Here is a 20,469-nt window from a genome sequence, read left to right as displayed (position 1 = left end):
ACTAGGCGTAAGTATGTAGTTGTAAGCCTGCCTTTAAATGTCCATTGCCGTATTGACAATGCATTGGGCGCTTAAAGTTAAATATCTCCAAAACTACAAATGATTTCAAAAAATCTCAAGCATGCATGTCCACACTAAGGTGGAATTTTTGAACTATGAATTTAATGGAGTTTCTAGGTGAAAGTGTTTTTTTGAGGTCCCAAAATCATGCGCACGCACGCACGCACGCACGCGCACACACACACACACACACACACACACACACACACACACACACACACACACACACACACACACACACACACAGTGGTCTTTCTGTCCAGTCATGTCCACCATGGCAATGTTACAGGAAGTTAAAATCCATTTCTGTGATAGGACGCCAGCCCTTTATCATTATATCAATACCCCCCCACACACACACACAAACACACACACAGGGGCACGTGCATGGCCGTGATGCGCTATACAGCGGTGTCAGGTTTTCATATGAAAGTGATACACAGATTGACCTTAAAAGCCAGGAAACCGGGAACCTTCTGGTTGCAAGTCCTGTATCTAAACCACTGCACCACTGAGGTCCTTACCTGTTCTGTTGACTTGCGTGGAATTTTCTGAAAGATTAGATAAAGGTAAAAGCCCCAAGTAAAAGTTAGAAAGATGTCCTTGCAGGATTTGAACTATGCAAGGCCTGAATCTTAACCACTACTCCACCATGGTAGATACTTTATAGGGTTTCTTGCACGATCTTCAGTGAAAGATCACATAAAGGTGCAAGAGTCGGGTAAAATTTGGAAACCTATCCTGGTTGGAGTTGAACCGGTAAGCTTCTGGTTGCAAGTCCTGTATCTAAACCACTGCACCACAGAGGTTCTGACTTGTTCTGTTAACTTAGCCTGGCAAAGTTTGTACCCTTTTCCCTTTAAATATCCAGTGCCATTGACAATGCATTGGGCGCTTAAAGTTAAATATTTCAAGAACTACAAATCATTTCAAGTAAAAGTAAAGTAAAACATCAAGTAAAACATCTCAAGGATGCATGTCCACAGTAAGGTGGAATTTGTGAACTGTGAATGGAGTTTCTAGGTGAAAGTGTTTTTTTGAGGTCCCTTAACCCTAACCCTAACCTTCCATCCGCCTCCATTATAAATCTCTGAACTTTTAAAGGAGTACTATTCTAAAACTATAAAACATTTCAAAGATTCCTTTTCAGGCAAACATGTCCACAGTAAGATGAACATTTTAAAGTATGAATGAGGTTACTAGGCGTAAGTATGTAGTTGTAAGCCTGCCTTTAAATGTCCATTGCCGTATTGACAATGCATTGGGCGCTTAAAGTTAAATATCTCCAAAACTACAAATGATTTCAAAGAAAAAATCTCAAGCATGCATGTCCACACTAAGGTGGAATTTTTGAACTATGAAGGGAGTTTCTAGGTGAAAGTGTTTTTTTGAGGTCCCAAAATCGTCCATCGACCTCCATTATAAATCTCTGAAATTTTAAAGGAGTACAATTCTAAAACTATTAAACATTTCAAAGATTCCTTTTCAGGCAAACATGTCCACAGTAAGATGAACATTTTAAAGTATGAATGAGGTTAATAGGCGTAAGTATGTAGTTGTAAGCCTGCCTTTAAATGTCCATTGCCGCATTAACAATGCATTGGGCGCTTAAAGTTAAATATCTCCAAAACTACAAATGATTTCAAAGAAAAAAACTCAAGCATGCATGTCCACACTAAGGTGGAATTTTTGAACTGTGAATGGAGTTTCTAGGTGAAAGTGTTTTTTGAGGTCCCAAAATCGTCCATCGACCTCCATTATAAATCTCTGAACTTTTAAAGGAGTACAATTCTAAAACTATTAAACATTTCAAAGATTCCTTTTCAGGCAAACATGTCCACAGTAAGATGAACATTTTGAATGAGGTTACTAGGCGTAAGTATGTAGTTGTAAGCCTGCCTTTAAATGTCCATTGCCGCATTAACAATGCATTGGGCGCTTAAAGTTAAATATCTCCAAAACTACAAATGATTTCAAAGAAAAAATCTCAAGCATGCATGTCCACACTAAGGTGGAATTTTTGAACTGTGAATGGAGTTTTTAGGTGAAAGTGTTTTTTTGAGGTCCCAAAATCGTCCATCGACCTCCATTATAAATCTCAGAACTTTTAAAGGAGTACAATTCGAAAACTATTAAACATTTCAAAGATTCCTTTTCAGGCAAACATGTCCACAGTAAGATGAACATTTTAAAGTAGGAATGAGGTTACTAGGCGTAAGTATGTAGTTGTAAGCCTGCCTTTAAATGTCCATTGCCGCATTGACAATGCATTGGGCGCTTAAAGTTAAATATTTCCAAAACTAGAAATGATTTCAAAGAAAAAATCTCAAGCATGCATGTCCACAGTGAGGTGGAATTTTTGAACTGTGAATGGAGTTTCTAGGTGAAAGTGTTTTTTTGAGGTCCCAAAACCTTCCATCCGCCTCCATTATAAATCTCTGAACTTTTAAATGAGTACAATTCTAAAACTATGCAACATTTCAAAGATTCCTTTTCAGGCAAACATGTCCACGTTAGGATGAACATTTTAAAGTTTGAATGGGGGCTCTAGGTGTAAGTATGTAGGACAATGGCAAAATGGACATTTAAAGGGAAAAAAGTATGGAAGGCCGATGGAAGACTTTGGGACCTCAAAAAAACACTTTCACCTAAAAACTCTTGTCCATTTTGCCATTGACCGTCACTCTTTTTTCAGATGTTAGGGGGAAAAGTACAAACTTTGGCAGGCTACTAGTCCTACATGCTTACATCCAGAAACCCCATTCAAACTTTAAAATGTTCATCTTACTGTGAACATGTTTGCCTTAATTCGAATCTTTGAAATGTTTCGTAGTTTTAGAATTGTACTCCCTTAAAAGTTTTGGCACCTCAAACAACGCTTTCACCTAGAAACTCCATTCACACTTTTTATAATTCATCTTACTGTGGACACAAATGCTTGAACTTTTTACTTTGAAATGTTTTGTAGTTTTTGAGATATTTAACTTTAAGCGCCCAATGCATTGTCAATGGCAATGGATATAGAGCACCGAAGTCTGACGTCACTGCCAGTAGAGGGCCAGTAGAGGGCGCTGTTCCAGGGTTACTGTGGACATGTATGCTTGAGATTGACACAGTTGTTCTTACTTATCATGTTCACTTGCGTGCTATTCACTGAAAGATTAGATAAAGGTAAAAGATCTTGCACGATCTTCACTGAAAGATCAGATAAAGGTGCAAGAGTCGGGTAAAAGTTTGAAAAGTGCCCCCGTTTAATTTGAACCGGGAACCTTCTGGTTGCAAGTCCTGTATCTAAACCACTGCACCACTAAGGTCCTTACCTGTTCTGTTGACTTGCGTGGAATTTTCTGAAAGATTAGATAAAGGTAAAAGCCCCAAGTAAAACTTAGAAAGATGTCATCGCAGGATTTGAACTCAGGACCTTCAGTATGCAAGGCCTGAATCTTAACCACTACTCCACCATGGTAGATACTTTATAGGGTTTCTTGCACGATCTTCAGTGAAAGATCACATAAAGGTGCAAGAGTCAGGTACAATTTGGAGACCTATCCTGGTTGGAGTTGAACCGGTAAGCTTCTGGTTGCAAGTCCTGTATCTAAACCACTGCACCACAGAGGTTCTGACTTGTTCTGTTAACTTAGCCTGGCAAAGTTTGTACCCTTTTCCCTTTAAATATCCAGTGCCATTGACAATGCATTGGGCGCTTAAAGTTAAATATTTCAAGAACTACAAATCATTTCAAAGTAAAACATCTCAAGGATGCATGTCCACAGTAAGGTGGAATTTGTGAACTGTGAATGGAGTTTCTAGGTGAAAGTGTTTTTTTGAGGTCCCTTAACCCTAACCCTAACCTTCCATCCGCCTCCATTATAAATCTCTGAACTTTTAAAGAAGTACTATTCTAAAACTATAAAACATTTCAAAGATTCCTTTTCAGGCAAACATGTCCACAGTAAGATGAACATTTTAAAGTATGAATGAGGTTACTAGGCGTAAGTATGTAGTTGTAAGCCTGCCTTTAAATGTCCATTGCCGTATTGACAATGCATTGGGCGCTTAAAGTTAAATATCTCCAAAACTACAAATGATTTCAAAGAAAAAATCTCAAGCATGCATGTCCACACTAAGGTGGAATTATTGAACTATGAAGGGAGTTTCTAGGTGAAAGTGTTTTTTTTTAGGTCCCAAAATCGTCCATCGACCTCCATTATAAATCTCTGAAATTTTAAAGGAGTACAATTCTAAAACTATTAAACATTTCAAAGATTCCTTTTCAGGCAAACATGTCCACAGTAAGATGAACATTTTAAAGTATGAATGAGGTTAATAGGCGTAAGTATGTAGTTGTAAGCCTGCCTTTAAATGTCCATTGCCGCATTAACAATGCATTGGGCGCTTAAAGTTAAATATCTCCAAAACTACAAATGATTTCAAAGAAAAAAACTCAAGCATGCATGTCCACACTAAGGTGGAATTTTTGAACTGTGAATGGAGTTTCTAGGTGAAAGTGTTTTTTGAGGTCCCAAAATCGTCCATCGACCTCCATTATAAATCTCTGAACTTTTAAAGGAGTACAATTCTAAAACTATTAAACATTTCAAAGATTCCTTTTCAGGCAAACATGTCCACAGTAAGATGAACATTTTGAATGAGGTTACTAGGCGTAAGTATGTAGTTGTAAGCCTGCCTTTAAATGTCCATTGCCGCATTAACAATGCATTGGGCGCTTAAAGTTAAATATCTCCAAAACTACAAATGATTTCAAAGAAAAAATCTCAAGCATGCATGTCCACACTAAGGTGGAATTTTTGAACTGTGAATGGAGTTTTTAGGTGAAAGTGTTTTTTTGAGGTCCCAAAATCGTCCATCGACCTCCATTATAAATCTCAGAACTTTTAAAGGAGTACAATTCGAAAACTATTAAACATTTCAAAGATTCCTTTTCAGGCAAACATGTCCACAGTAAGATGAACATTTTAAAGTAGGAATGAGGTTACTAGGCGTAAGTATGTAGTTGTAAGCCTGCCTTTAAATGTCCATTGCCGCATTGACAATGCATTGGGCGCTTAAAGTTAAATATTTCCAAAACTACAAATGATTTCAAAGAAAAAATCTCAAGCATGCATGTCCACAGTGAGGTGGAATTTTTGAACTGTGAATGGAGTTTCTAGGTGAAAGTGTTTTTTTGAGGTCCCAAAACCTTCCATCCGCCTCCATTATAAATCTCTGAACTTTTAAATGAGTACAATTCTAAAACTATGCAACATTTCAAAGATTCCTTTTCAGGCAAACATGTCCACGTTAGGATGAACATTTTAAAGTTTGAATGGGGGCTCTAGGTGTAAGTATGTAGGACAATGGCAAAATGGACATTTAAAGGGAAAAAAGTATGGAAGGCCGATGGAAGACTTTGGGACCTCAAAAAAAAACTTTCACCTAAAAACTCTTGTCCATTTTGCCATTGACCGTCACTCTTTTTTCAGATGTTAGGGGGAAAAGTACAAACTTTGGCAGGCTACTAGTCCTACATGCTTACATCCAGAAACCCCATTCAAACTTTAAAATGTTCATCTTACTGTGAACATGTTTGCCTTAATTCGAATCTTTGAAATGTTTCGTAGTTTTAGAATTGTACTCCCTTAAAAGTTTTGGCACCTCAAACAACGCTTTCACCTAGAAACTCCATTCACACTTTTTATAATTCATCTTACTGTGGACACAAATGCTTGAACTTTTTACTTTGAAATGTTTTGTAGTTTGTGAGATATTTAACTTTAAGCGCCCAATGCATTGTCAATGGCAATGGATATAGAGCACCGAAGTCTGACGTCACTGCCAGTAGAGGGCCAGTAGAGGGTGCTGTTCCAGGGTTACTGTGGACATGTATGCTTGAGATTGACACAGTTGTTCTTACTTATCATGTTCACTTGCGTGCTATTCACTGAAAGATTAGATAAAGGTAAAAGATCTTGCACGATCTTCACTGAAAGATCAGATAAAGGTGCAAGAGTCGGGTAAAAGTTTGAAAAGTGCCCCCGTTTAATTTGAACCGGGAACCTTCTGGTTGCAAGTCCTGTATCTAAACCACTGCACCACTAAGGTCCTTACCTGTTCTGTTGACTTGCGTGGAATTTTCTGAAAGATTAGATAAAGGTAAAAGCCCCAAGTAAAACTTAGAAAGATGTCCTCGCAGGATTTGAACTCAGGACCTTCAGTATGCAAGGCCTGAATCTTAACCACTACTCCACCATGGTAGATACTTTATAGGGTTTCTTGCACGATCTTCAGTGAAAGATCACATAAAGGTGCAAGAGTCGGGTACAATTTGGAGACCTATCCTGGTTGGAGTTGAACCGGTAAGCTTCTGGTTGCAAGTCCTGTATCTAAACCACTGCACCACAGAGGTTCTGACTTGTTCTGTTAACTTAGCCTGGCAAAGTTTGTACCCTTTTCCCTTTAAATATCCAGTGCCATTGACAATGCATTGGGCGCTTAAAGTTAAATATTTCAAGAACTACAAATCATTTCAAAGTAAAACATCTCAAGGATGCATGTCCACAGTAAGGTGGAATTTGTGAACTGTGAATGGAGTTTCTAGGTGAAAGTGTTTTTTTGAGGTCCCTTAACCCTAACCCTAACCTTCCATCCGCCTCCATTATAAATCTCTGAACTTTTAAAGGAGTACTATTCTAAAACTATAAAACATTTCAAAGATTCCTTTTCAGGCAAACATGTCCACAGTAAGATGAACATTTTAAAGTATGAATGAGGTTACTAGGCGTAAGTATGTAGTTGTAAGCCTGCCTTTAAATGTCCATTGCCGTATTGACAATGCATTGGGCGCTTAAAGTTAAATATCTCCAAAACTACAAATGATTTCAAAGAAAAAATCTCAAGCATGCATGTCCACACTAAGGTGGAATTTTTGAACTGTGAATGGAGTTTCTAGGTGAAAGTGTTTTTTGAGGTCCCAAAATCGTCCATCGACCTCCATTATAAATCTCTGAACTTTTAAAGGAGTACAATTCTAAAACTATTAAACATTTCAAAGATTCCTTTTCAGGCAAACATGTCCACAGTAAGATGAACATTTTGAATGAGGTTACTAGGCGTAAGTATGTAGTTGTAAGCCTGCCTTTAAATGTCCATTGCCGCATTAACAATGCATTGGGCGCTTAAAGTTAAATATCTCCAAAACTACAAATGATTTCAAAGAAAAAATCTCAAGCATGCATGTCCACACTAAGGTGGAATTTTTGAACTGTGAATGGAGTTTTTAGGTGAAAGTGTTTTTTTGAGGTCCCAAAATCGTCCATCGACCTCCATTATAAATCTCAGAACTTTTAAAGGAGTACAATTCGAAAACTATTAAACATTTCAAAGATTCCTTTTCAGGCAAACATGTCCACAGTAAGATGAACATTTTAAAGTAGGAATGAGGTTACTAGGCGTAAGTATGTAGTTGTAAGCCTGCCTTTAAATGTCCATTGCCGCATTGACAATGCATTGGGCGCTTAAAGTTAAATATTTCCAAAACTACAAATGATTTCAAAGAAAAAATCTCAAGCATGCATGTCCACAGTGAGGTGGAATTTTTGAACTGTGAATGGAGTTTCTAGGTGAAAGTGTTTTTTTGAGGTCCCAAAACCTTCCATCCGCCTCCATTATAAATCTCTGAACTTTTAAATGAGTACAATTCTAAAACTATGCAACATTTCAAAGATTCCTTTTCAGGCAAACATGTCCACGTTAGGATGAACATTTTAAAGTTTGAATGGGGGCTCTAGGTGTAAGTATGTAGGACAATGGCAAAATGGACATTTAAAGGGAAAAAAGTATGGAAGGCCGATGGAAGACTTTGGGACCTCAAAAAAAAACTTTCACCTAAAAACTCTTGTCCATTTTGCCATTGACCGTCACTCTTTTTTCAGATGTTAGGGGGAAAAGTACAAACTTTGGCAGGCTACTAGTCCTACATGCTTACATCCAGAAACCCCATTCAAACTTTAAAATGTTCATCTTACTGTGAACATGTTTGCCTTAATTCGAATCTTTGAAATGTTTCGTAGTTTTAGAATTGTACTCCCTTAAAAGTTTTGGCACCTCAAACAACGCTTTCACCTAGAAACTCCATTCACACTTTTTATAATTCATCTTACTGTGGACACAAATGCTTGAACTTTTTACTTTGAAATGTTTTGTAGTTTTTGAGATATTTAACTTTAAGCGCCCAATGCATTGTCAATGGCAATGGATATAGAGCACCGAAGTCTGACGTCACTGCCAGTAGAGGGCCAGTAGAGGGTGCTGTTCCAGGGTTACTGTGGACATGTATGCTTGAGATTGACACAGTTGTTCTTACTTATCATGTTCACTTGCGTGCTATTCACTGAAAGATTAGATAAAGGTAAAAGATCTTGCACGATCTTCACTGAAAGATCAGATAAAGGTGCAAGAGTCGGGTAAAAGTTTGAAAAGTGCCCCCGTTTAATTTGAACCGGGAACCTTCTGGTTGCAAGTCCTGTATCTAAACCACTGCACCACTAAGGTCCTTACCTGTTCTGTTGACTTGCGTGGAATTTTCTGAAAGATTAGATAAAGGTAAAAGCCCCAAGTAAAACTTAGAAAGATGTCCTCGCAGGATTTGAACTCAGGACCTTCAGTATGCAAGGCCTGAATCTTAACCACTACTCCACCATGGTAGATACTTTATAGGGTTTCTTGCACGATCTTCAGTGAAAGATCACATAAAGGTGCAAGAGTCGGGTACAATTTGGAGACCTATCCTGGTTGGAGTTGAACCGGTAAGCTTCTGGTTGCAAGTCCTGTATCTAAACCACTGCACCACAGAGGTTCTGACTTGTTCTGTTAACTTAGCCTGGCAAAGTTTGTACCCTTTTCCCTTTAAATATCCAGTGCCATTGACAATGCATTGGGCGCTTAAAGTTAAATATTTCAAGAACTACAAATCATTTCAAAGTAAAACATCTCAAGGATGCATGTCCACAGTAAGGTGGAATTTGTGAACTGTGAATGGAGTTTCTAGGTGAAAGTGTTTTTTTGAGGTCCCTTAACCCTAACCCTAACCTTCCATCCGCCTCCATTATAAATCTCTGAACTTTTAAAGGAGTACTATTCTAAAACTATAAAACATTTCAAAGATTCCTTTTCAGGCAAACATGTCCACAGTAAGATGAACATTTTAAAGTATGAATGAGGTTACTAGGCGTAAGTATGTAGTTGTAAGCCTGCCTTTAAATGTCCATTGCCGTATTGACAATGCATTGGGCGCTTAAAGTTAAATATCTCCAAAACTACAAATGATTTCAAAGAAAAAATCTCAAGCATGCATGTCCACACTAAGGTGGAATTTTTGAACTGTGAATGGAGTTTCTAGGTGAAAGTGTTTTTTGAGGTCCCAAAATCGTCCATCGACCTCCATTATAAATCTCTGAACTTTTAAAGGAGTACAATTCTAAAACTATTAAACATTTCAAAGATTCCTTTTCAGGCAAACATGTCCACAGTAAGATGAACATTTTGAATGAGGTTACTAGGCGTAAGTATGTAGTTGTAAGCCTGCCTTTAAATGTCCATTGCCGCATTAACAATGCATTGGGCGCTTAAAGTTAAATATCTCCAAAACTACAAATGATTTCAAAGAAAAAATCTCAAGCATGCATGTCCACACTAAGGTGGAATTTTTGAACTGTGAATGGAGTTTTTAGGTGAAAGTGTTTTTTTGAGGTCCCAAAATCGTCCATCGACCTCCATTATAAATCTCAGAACTTTTAAAGGAGTACAATTCGAAAACTATTAAACATTTCAAAGATTCCTTTTCAGGCAAACATGTCCACAGTAAGATGAACATTTTAAAGTAGGAATGAGGTTACTAGGCGTAAGTATGTAGTTGTAAGCCTGCCTTTAAATGTCCATTGCCGCATTGACAATGCATTGGGCGCTTAAAGTTAAATATTTCCAAAACTACAAATGATTTCAAAGAAAAAATCTCAAGCATGCATGTCCACAGTGAGGTGGAATTTTTGAACTGTGAATGGAGTTTCTAGGTGAAAGTGTTTTTTTGAGGTCCCAAAACCTTCCATCCGCCTCCATTATAAATCTCTGAACTTTTAAATGAGTACAATTCTAAAACTATGCAACATTTCAAAGATTCCTTTTCAGGCAAACATGTCCACGTTAGGATGAACATTTTAAAGTTTGAATGGGGGCTCTAGGTGTAAGTATGTAGGACAATGGCAAAATGGACATTTAAAGGGAAAAAAGTATGGAAGGCCGATGGAAGACTTTGGGACCTCAAAAAAACACTTTCACCTAAAAACTCTTGTCCATTTTGCCATTGACCGTCACTCTTTTTTCAGATGTTAGGGGGAAAAGTACAAACTTTGGCAGGCTACTAGTCCTACATGCTTACATCCAGAAACCCCATTCAAACTTTAAAATGTTCATCTTACTGTGAACATGTTTGCCTTAATTCGAATCTTTGAAATGTTTCGTAGTTTTAGAATTGTACTCCCTTAAAAGTTTTGGCACCTCAAACAACGCTTTCACCTAGAAACTCCATTCACACTTTTTATAATTCATCTTACTGTGGACACAAATGCTTGAACTTTTTACTTTGAAATGTTTTGTAGTTTTTGAGATATTTAACTTTAAGCGCCCAATGCATTGTCAATGGCAATGGATATAGAGCACCGAAGTCTGACGTCACTGCCAGTAGAGGGCCAGTAGAGGGCGCTGTTCCAGGGTTACTGTGGACATGTATGCTTGAGATTGACACAGTTGTTCTTACTTATCATGTTCACTTGCGTGCTATTCACTGAAAGATTAGATAAAGGTAAAAGATCTTGCACGATCTTCACTGAAAGATCAGATAAAGGTGCAAGAGTCGGGTAAAAGTTTGAAAAGGGCCCCCGTTTAATTTGAACCGGGAACCTTCTGGTTGCAAGTCCTGTATCTAAACCACTGCACCACTAAGGTCCTTACCTGTTCTGTTGACTTGCGTGGAATTTTCTGAAAGATTAGATAAAGGTAAAAGCCCCAAGTAAAACTTAGAAAGATGTCATCGCAGGATTTGAACTCAGGACCTTCAGTATGCAAGGCCTGAATCTTAACCACTACTCCACCATGGTAGATACTTTATAGGGTTTCTTGCACGATCTTCAGTGAAAGATCACATAAAGGTGCAAGAGTCGGGTACAATTTGGAGACCTATCCTGGTTGGAGTTGAACCGGTAAGCTTCTGGTTGCAAGTCCTGTATCTAAACCACTGCACCACAGAGGTTCTGACTTGTTCTGTTAACTTAGCCTGGCAAAGTTTGTACCCTTTTCCCTTTAAATATCCAGTGCCATTGACAATGCATTGGGCGCTTAAAGTTAAATATTTCAAGAACTACAAATCATTTCAAAGTAAAACATCTCAAGGATGCATGTCCACAGTAAGGTGGAATTTGTGAACTGTGAATGGAGTTTCTAGGTGAAAGTGTTTTTTTGAGGTCCCTTAACCCTAACCCTAACCTTCCATCCGCCTCCATTATAAATCTCTGAACTTTTAAAGGAGTACTATTCTAAAACTATAAAACATTTCAAAGATTCCTTTTCAGGCAAACATGTCCACAGTAAGATGAACATTTTAAAGTATGAATGAGGTTACTAGGCGTGCCTTTAAATGTCCATTGCCGTATTGACAATGCATTGGGCGCTTAAAGTTAAATATCTCCAAAACTACAAATGATTTCAAAGAAAAAATCTCAAGCATGCATGTCCACACTAAGGTGGAATTTTTGAACTATGAAGGGAGTTTCTAGGTGAAAGTGTTTTTTTGAGGTCCCAAAATCGTCCATCGACCTCCATTATAAATCTCTGAAATTTTAAAGAAGTACAATTCTAAAACTATTAAACATTTCAAAGATTCCTTTTCAGGCAAACATGTCCACAGTAAGATGAACATTTTAAAGTATGAATGAGGTTAATAGGCGTAAGTATGTAGTTGTAAGCCTGCCTTTAAATGTCCATTGCCGCATTAACAATGCATTGGGCGCTTAAAGTTAAATATCTCCAAAACTACAAATGATTTCAAAGAAAAAAACTCAAGCATGCATGTCCACACTAAGGTGGAATTTTTGAACTGTGAATGGAGTTTCTAGGTGAAAGTGTTTTTTGAGGTCCCAAAATCGTCCATCGACCTCCATTATAAATCTCTGAACTTTTAAAGGAGTACAATTCTAAAACTATTAAACATTTCAAAGATTCCTTTTCAGGCAAACATGTCCACAGTAAGATGAACATTTTGAATGAGGTTACTAGGCGTAAGTATGTAGTTGTAAGCCTGCCTTTAAATGTCCATTGCCGCATTAACAATGCATTGGGCGCTTAAAGTTAAATATCTCCAAAACTACAAATGATTTCAAAGAAAAAATCTCAAGCATGCATGTCCACACTAAGGTGGAATTTTTGAACTGTGAATGGAGTTTTTAGGTGAAAGTGTTTTTTTGAGGTCCCAAAATCGTCCATCGACCTCCATTATAAATCTCAGAACTTTTAAAGGAGTACAATTCGAAAACTATTAAACATTTCAAAGATTCCTTTTCAGGCAAACATGTCCACAGTAAGATGAACATTTTAAAGTAGGAATGAGGTTACTAGGCGTGAGTATGTAGTTGTAAGCCTGCCTTTAAATGTCCATTGCCGCATTGACAATGCATTGGGCGCTTGAAGTTAAATATTTCCAAAACTACAAATGATTTCAAAGAAAAAATCTCAAGCATGCATGTCCACAGTGAGGTGGAATTTTTGAACTGTGAATGGAGTTTCTAGGTGAAAGTGTTTTTTTGAGGTCCCAAAACCTTCCATCCGCCTCCATTATAAATCTCTGAACTTTTAAAGGAGTACAATTCTAAAACTATGCAACATTTCAAAGATTCCTTTTCAGGCAAACATGTCCACGTTAGGATGAACATTTTAAAGTTTGAATGGGGGCTCTAGGTGTAAGTATGTAGGACAATGGCAAAATGGACATTTAAAGGGAAAAAAGTATGGAAGGCCGATGGAAGACTTTGGGACCTCAAAAAAACACTTTCACCTAAAAACTCTTGTCCATTTTGCCATTGACCGTCACTCTTTTTTCAGATGTTAGGGGGAAAAGTACAAACTTTGGCAGGCTACTAGTCCTACATGCTTACATCCAGAAACCCCATTCAAACTTTAAAATGTTCATCTTACTGTGAACATGTTTGCCTTAATTCGAATCTTTGAAATGTTTCGTAGTTTTAGAATTGTACTCCCTTAAAAGTTATGGCACCTCAAACAACGCTTTCACCTAGAAACTCCATTCACACTTTTTATAATTCATCTTACTGTGGACACAAATGCTTGAACTTTTTACTTTGAAATGTTTTGTAGTTTTTGAGATATTTAACTTTAAGCGCCCAATGCATTGTCAATGGCAATGGATATAGAGCACCGAAGTCTGACGTCACTGCCAGTAGAGGGCCAGTAGAGGGCGCTGTTCCAGGGTTACTGTGGACATGTATGCTTGAGATTGACACAGTTGTTCTTACTTATCATGTTCACTTGCGTGCTATTCAATGAAAGATTAGATAAAGGTAAAAGATCTTGCACGATCTTCACTGAAAGATCAGATAAAGGTGCAAGAGTCGGGTAAAAGTTTGAAAAGTGCCCCCGTTTAATTTGAACCGGGAACCTTCTGGTTGCAAGTCCTGTATCTAAACCACTGCACCACTAAGGTCCTTACCTGTTCTGTTGACTTGCGTGGAATTTTCTGAAAGATTAGATAAAGGTAAAAGCCCCAAGTAAAACTTAGAAAGATGTCCTCGCAGGATTTGAACTCAGGACCTTCAGTATGCAAGGCCTGAATCTTAACCACTACTCCACCATGGTAGATACTTTATAGGGTTTCTTGCACGATCTTCAGTGAAAGATCACATAAAGGTGCAAGAGTCAGGTACAATTTGGAGACCTATCCTGGTTGGAGTTGAACCGGTAAGCTTCTGGTTGCAAGTCCTGTATCTAAACCACTGCACCACTAAGGTCCTTACCTGTTCTGTTGACTTGCGTGGAATTTTCTGAAAGATTAGATAAAGGTAAAAGCCCCAAGTAAAACTTAGAAAGATGTCCTCGCAGGATTTGAACTCAGGACCTTCAGTATGCAAGGCCTGAATCTTAACCACTACTCCACCATGGTAGATACTTTATAGGGTTTCTTGCACGATCTTCAGTGAAAGATCACATAAAGGTGCAAGAGTCAGGTACAATTTGGAGACCTATCCTGGTTGGAGTTGAACCGGTAAGCTTCTGGTTGCAAGTCCTGTATCTAAACCACTGCACCACAGAGGTTCTGACTTGTTCTGTTAACTTAGCCTGGCAAAGTTTGTACCCTTTTCCCTTTAAATATCCAGTGCCATTGACAATGCATTGGGCGCTTAAAGTTAAATATTTCAAGAACTACAAATCATTTCAAAGTAAAACATCTCAAGGATGCATGTCCACAGTAAGGTGGAATTTGTGAACTGTGAATGGAGTTTCTAGGTGAAAGTGTTTTTTTGAGGTCCCTTAACCCTAACCCTAACCTTCCATCCGCCTCCATTATAAATCTCTGAACTTTTAAAGGAGTACTATTCTAAAACTATAAAACATTTCAAAGATTCCTTTTCAGGCAAACATGTCCACAGTAAGATGAACATTTTAAAGTATGAATGAGGTTACTAGGCGTAAGTATGTAGTTGTAAGCCTGCCTTTAAATGTCCATTGCCGTATTGACAATGCATTGGGCGCTTAAAGTTAAATATCTCCAAAACTACAAATGATTTCAAAGAAAAAATCTCAAGCATGCATGTCCACACTAAGGTGGAATTTTTGAACTATGAAGGGAGTTTCTAGGTGAAAGTGTTTTTTTGAGGTCCCAAAATCGTCCATCGACCTCCATTATAAATCTCTGAAATTTTAAAGGAGTACAATTCTAAAACTATTAAACATTTCAAAGATTCCTTTTCAGGCAAACATGTCCACAGTAAGATGAACATTTTAAAGTATGAATGAGGTTAATAGGCGTAAGTATGTAGTTGTAAGCCTGCCTTTAAATGTCCATTGCCGCATTAACAATGCATTGGGCGCTTAAAGTTAAATATCTCCAAAACTACAAATGATTTCAAAGAAAAAAACTCAAGCATGCATGTCCACACTAAGGTGGAATTTTTGAACTGTGAATGGAGTTTCTAGGTGAAAGTGTTTTTTGAGGTCCCAAAATCGTCCATCGACCTCCATTATAAATCTCTGAACTTTTAAAGGAGTACAATTCTAAAACTATTAAACATTTCAAAGATGCCTTTTCAGGCAAACATGTCCACAGTAAGATGAACATTTTGAATGAGGTTACTAGGCGTAAGTATGTAGTTGTAAGCCTGCCTTTAAATGTCCATTGCCGCATTAACAATGCATTGGGCGCTTAAAGTTAAATATCTCCAAAACTACAAATGATTTCAAAGAAAAAATCTCAAGCATGCATGTCCACACTAAGGTGGAATTTTTGAACTGTGAATGGAGTTTTTAGGTGAAAGTGTTTTTTTGAGGTCCCAAAATCGTCCATCGACCTCCATTATAAATCTCAGAACTTTTAAAGGAGTACAATTCGAAAACTATTAAACATTTCAAAGATTCCTTTTCAGGCAAACATGTCCACAGTAAGATGAACATTTTAAAGTAGGAATGAGGTTACTAGGCGTAAGTATGTAGTTGTAAGCCTGCCTTTAAATGTCCATTGCCGCATTGACAATGCATTGGGCGCTTAAAGTTAAATATTTCCAAAACTAGAAATGATTTCAAAGACAAAATCTCAAGCATGCATGTCCACAGTGAGGTGGAATTTTTGAACTGTGAATGGAGTTTCTAGGTGAAAGTGTTTTTTTGAGGTCCCAAAACCTTCCATCCGCCTCCATTATAAATCTCTGAACTTTTAAAGGAGTACAATTCTAAAACTATGCAACATTTCAAAGATTCCTTTTCAGGCAAACATGTCCACGTTAGGATGAACATTTTAAAGTTTGAATGGGGGCTCTAGGTGTAAGTATGTAGGACAATGGCAAAATGGACATTTAAAGGGAAAAAAGTATGGAAGGCCGATGGAAGACTTTGGGACCTCAAAAAAACACTTTCACCTAAAAACTCTTGTCCATTTTGCCATTGACCGTCACTCTTTTTTCAGATGTTAGGGGGAAAAGTACAAACTTTGGCAGGCTACTAGTCCTACATGCTTACATCCAGAAACCCCATTCAAACTTTAAAATGTTCATCTTACTGTGAACATGTTTGCCTTAATTCGAATCTTTGAAATGTTTCGTAGTTTTAGAATTGTACTCCCTTAAAAGTTTTGGCACCTCAAACAACGCTTTCACCTAGAAACTCCATTCACACTTTTTATAATTCATCTTACTGTGGACACAAATGCTTGAACTTTTTACTTTGAAATGTTTTGTAGTTTTTGAGATATTTAACTTTAAGCGCCCAATGCATTGTCAATGGCAATGGATATAGAGCACCGAAGTCTGACGTCACTGCCAGTAGAGGGCCAGTAGAGGGCGCTGTTCCAGGGTTACTGTGGACATGTATGCTTGAGATTGACACAGTTGTTCTTACTTATCATGTTCACTTGCGTGCTATTCACTGAAAGATTAGATAAAGGTAAAAGATCTTGCACGATCTTCACTGAAAGATCAGATAAAGGTGCAAGAGTCGGGTAAAAGTTTGAAAAGTGCCCCCGTTTAATTTGAACCGGGAACCTTCTGGTTGCAAGTCCTGTATCTAAACCACTGCACCACTAAGGTCCTTACCTGTTCTGTTGACTTGCGTGGAATTTTCTGAAAGATTAGATAAAGGTAAAAGCCCCAAGTAAAACTTAGAAAGATGTCCTCGCAGGATTTGAACTCAGGAGCTTCAGTATGCAAGGCCTGAATCTTAACCACTACTCCACCATGGTAGATACTTTATAGGGTTTCTTGCACGATCTTCAGTGAAAGATCACATAAAGGTGCAAGAGTCGGGTACAATTTGGAGACCTATCCTGGTTGGAGTTGAACCGGTAAGCTTCTGGTTGCAAGTCCTGTATCTAAACCACTGCACCACAGAGGTTCTGACTTGTTCTGTTAACTTAGCCTGGCAAAGTTTGTACCCTTTTCCCTTTAAATATCCAGTGCCATTGACAATGCATTGGGCGCTTAAAGTTAAATATTTCAAGAACTACAAATCATTTCAAAGTAAAACATCTCAAGGATGCATGTCCACAGTAAGGTGGAATTTGTGAACTGTGAATGGAGTTTCTAGGTGAAAGTGTTTTTTTGAGGTCCCTTAACCCTAACCCTAACCTTCCATCCGCCTCCATTATAAATCTCTGAACTTTTAAAGGAGTACTATTCTAAAACTATAAAACATTTCAAAGATTCCTTTTCAGGCAAACATGTCCACAGTAAGATGAACATTTTAAAGTATGAATGAGGTTACTAGGCGTAAGTATGTAGTTGTAAGCCTGCCTTTAAATGTCCATTGCCGTATTGACAATGCATTGGGCGCTTAAAGTTAAATATCTCCAAAACTACAAATGATTTCAAAGAAAAAATCTCAAGCATGCATGTCCACACTAAGGTGGAATTTTTGAACTATGAAGGGAGTTTCTAGGTGAAAGTGTTTTTTTGAGGTCCCAAAATCGTCCATCGACCTCCATTATAAATCTCTGAAATTTTAAAGGAGTACAATTCTAAAACTATTAAACATTTCAAAGATTCCTTTTCAGGCAAACATGTCCACAGTAAGATGAACATTTTAAAGTATGAATGAGGTTAATAGGCGTAAGTATGTAGTTGTAAGCCTGCCTTTAAATGTCCATTGCCGCATTAACAATGCATTGGGCGCTTAAAGTTAAATATCTCCAAAACTACAAATGATTTCAAAGAAAAAAACTCAAGCATGCATGTCCACACTAAGGTGGAATTTTTGAACTGTGAATGGAGTTTCTAGGTGAAAGTGTTTTTTGAGGTCCCAAAATCGTCCATCGACCTCCATTATAAATCTCTGAACTTTTAAAGGAGTACAATTCTAAAACTATTAAACATTTCAAAGATTCCTTTTCAGGCAAACATGTCCACAGTAAGATGAACATTTTGAATGAGGTTACTAGGCGTAAGTATGTAGTTGTAAGCCTGCCTTTAAATGTCCATTGCCGCATTGACAATGCATTGGGCGCTTAAAGTTAAATATTTCCAAAACTACAAATGATTTCAAAGAAAAAATCTCAAGCATGCATGTCCACAGTGAGGTGGAATTTTTGAACTGTGAATGGAGTTTCTAGGTGAAAGTGTTTTTTTGAGGTCCCAAAACCTTCCATCCGCCTCCATTATAAATCTCTGAACTTTTAAAGGAGTACAATTCTAAAACTATGCAACATTTCAAAGATTCCTTTTCAGGCAAACATGTCCACGTTAGGATGAACATTTTAAAGTTTGAATGGGGGCTCTAGGTGTAAGTATGTAGGACAATGGCAAAATGGACATTTAAAGGGAAAAAAGTATGGAAGGCCGATGGAAGACTTTGGGACCTCAAAAAAACACTTTCACCTAAAAACTCTTGTCCATTTTGCCATTGACCGTCACTCTTTTTTCAGATGTTAGGGGGAAAAGTACAAACTTTGGCAGGCTACTAGTCCTACATGCTTACATCCAGAAACCCCATTCAAACTTTAAAATGTTCATCTTACTGTGAACATGTTTGCCTTAATTCGAATCTTTGAAATGTTTCGTAGTTTTAGAATTGTACTCCCTTAAAACTTTTGGCACCTCAAACAACGCTTTCACCTAGAAACTCCATTCACACTTTTTATAATTCATCTTACTGTGGACACAAATGCTTGAACTTTTTACTTTGAAATGTTTTGTAGTTTTTGAGATATTTAACTTTAAGCGCCCAATGCATTGTCAATGGCAATGGATATAGAGCACCGAAGTCTGACGTCACTGCCAGTAGAGGGCCAGTAGAGGGCGCTGTTCCAGGGTTACTGTGGACATGTATGCTTGAGATTGACACAGTTGTTCTTACTTATCATGTTCACTTGCGTGCTATTCACTGAAAGATTAGATAAAGGTAAAAGATCTTGCACGATCTTCACTGAAAGATCAGATAAAGGTGCAAGAGTCGGGTAAAAGTTTGAAAAGTGCCCCCGTTTAATTTGAACCGGGAACCTTCTGGTTGCAAGTCCTGTATCTAAACCACTGCACCACTAAGGTCCTTACCTGTTCTGTTGACTTGCGTGGAATTTTCTGAAAGATTAGATAAAGGTAAAAGCCCCAAGTAAAACTTAGAAAGATGTCCTCGCAGGATTTGAACTCAGGACCTTCAGTATGCAAGGCCTGAATCTTAACCACTACTCCACCATGGTAGATACTTTATAGGGTTTCTTGCACGATCTTCAGTGAAAGATCACATAAAGGTGCAAGAGTCGGGTACAATTTGGAGACCTATCCTGGTTGGAGTTGAACCGGTAAGCTTCTGGTTGCAAGTCCTGTATCTAAACCACTGCACCACAGAGGTTCTGACTTGTTCTGTTAACTTAGCCTGGCAAAGTTTGTACCCTTTTCCCTTTAAATATCCAGTGCCATTGACAATGCATTGGGCGCTTAAAGTTAAATATTTCAAGAACTACAAATCATTTCAAAGTAAAACATCTCAAGGATGCATGTCCACAGTAAGGTGGAATTTGTGAACTGTGAATGGAGTTTCTAGGTGAAAGTGTTTTTTTGAGGTCCCTTAACCCTAACCCTAACCTTCCATCCGCCTCCATTATAAATCTCTGAACTTTTAAAGGAGTACTATTCTAAAACTATAAAACATTTCAAAGATTCCTTTTCAGGCAAACATGTCCACAGTAAGATGAACATTTTAAAGTATGAATGAGGTTACTAGGCGTAAGTATGTAGTTGTAAGCCTGCCTTTAAATGTCCATTGCCGTATTGACAATGCATTGGGCGCTTAAAGTTAAATATCTCCAAAACTACAAATGATTTCAAAGAAAAAATCTCAAGCATGCATGTCCACACTAAGGTGGAATTTTTGAACTATGAAGGGAGTTTCTAGGTGAAAGTGTTTTTTTGAGGTCCCAAAATCGTCCATCGACCTCCATTATAAATCTCTGAAATTTTAAAGGAGTACAATTCTAAAACTATTAAACATTTCAAAGATTCCTTTTCAGGCAAACATGTCCACAGTAAGATGAACATTTTAAAGTATGAATGAGGTTAATAGGCGTAAGTATGTAGTTGTAAGCCTGCCTTTAAATGTCCATTGCCGCATTAACAATGCATTGGGCGCTTAAAGTTAAATATCTCCAAAACT

This window comes from Gymnoscopelus braueri, assembly GCF_963280865.1.
Source record: "Gymnoscopelus braueri genome assembly, chromosome: 16".
Taxonomy (NCBI): domain Eukaryota; kingdom Metazoa; phylum Chordata; class Actinopteri; order Myctophiformes; family Myctophidae; genus Gymnoscopelus; species Gymnoscopelus braueri.
The sequence above is the reverse complement of the archived record's forward strand: the minus strand, read 5'-3'. Positions refer to the sequence as shown.